Raw genomic sequence first — 1,238 nt, forward strand, 5'->3', positions numbered from 1 at the left:
ATTGTCTGTCTGTGGAAGATCTTTGTCATAAACATCTAGATCATAAGTTCATCATTTGTGGTGACTATAAGTTATCTGAAACCTCCTGGAATAATGATGATCTAGGCCTGAAAGCAACTTGCCCTGTGAATTCTAATGGAAACATTCTTGCAAATGACTTTGGTTTTTTACAGTTTCACCAAGTGAATCATATAGTGAATAGTAGAGGTACTTATTTAGACTTAGTTTCCTCTCATTTATATGATGTGGAAGTTATACCTGCAGCGGACTTACTTTTCCAAAACAGTATTCATCATACTGCAGTATCATTTTGTATCAAAACTGGTAACAAGTCAATCCCATTGAGTCACTATTACTATGATTTTAAAAATGCAAATTTTGTAGGCATAATGATTATCTTTCTACATTTAACTGGGTTGATATCGTTGAAAATTTGGATGTCAATGCAGCTACTTACATATTTAATGAAAACGTACATAAAGCAATTGATATATTTGTTCCATTAAAATTATACAAACCTTCAAATTTCCCTAAGTGGTTCTCATCTGAATTGAAGCAAATGATCTCTGAGAAGAAACACATTCACAAACAATTCAAAATTCACAACCGCAATGAGGATTACATGTTGTTTACTCATTTAAGATCTCAATGTAAATATCTCACGAAAGTCTGCTATGAAGCTTACTTAAATAATATCGAGTCAAACCTAAATAATGATCCGAATTTTTTTTTGAAAATTAATAATAATATATTCATTCCACAGAAACATACAGAAAATAGTAGTGAAAATAATAGTAGCATATATACTTAGTTTAACTGTATTGATAACTGAAATTTGTGAGTTCTGAGTCTTATCTTTTTTTCCAGATAGTCTGGCTCTATGATGAAGACGGCTGAAACGCTAACAAAGCCATTACAAGCGCAAGACTCGAGTAAACAAAGAGAAAAACAACGAAGTTTGTGAAATAGTGTGGAACAGTAGCGTTGGTTCTGTTGTAATTCATTTTTACAAGCACTCCGCTCAATTTACGATCAAATCATTTTGGTTGAATGATCTTTCATTAGTTGATATTATGTAATTCGCATGTACTTTCAACCATGTTACATAAAAACCATAACCACAAAAACGACAATAACCAATCAGGGCTAACATTAGCTTTTAATGTTTTCATTCACAAAATTATTTTTGATATTTCATGTTCACATTTTTACAAAGGTAATATAGTTGGGAAGTGTTT

The 1,238-nt window shown here is 31.3% G+C and overlaps 1 long non-coding RNA gene across 2 annotated transcripts in view; it reads left to right on the forward strand.

Moving 5' to 3' along the window:
• Window positions 1–1,238, forward strand: part of LOC111514791 (uncharacterized) — a 21,902-nt gene extending 20,664 nt beyond the window's left edge. For both annotated transcript variants that reach the window (XR_002723433.2, XR_012468085.1), the window contains exon 3: window positions 868–1,238. This is a non-coding gene — a long non-coding RNA (uncharacterized lncRNA). The remainder of the gene's footprint in view (window positions 1–867) is intronic.

The sequence above is a fragment of the Leptinotarsa decemlineata genome, unplaced genomic scaffold (assembly GCF_025532065.1).
Source record: "Leptinotarsa decemlineata unplaced genomic scaffold, Ldec_3_MD MMD2_tig00026374_RagTag_RagTag, whole genome shotgun sequence".
NCBI lineage: Eukaryota > Metazoa > Arthropoda > Insecta > Coleoptera > Chrysomelidae > Leptinotarsa > Leptinotarsa decemlineata.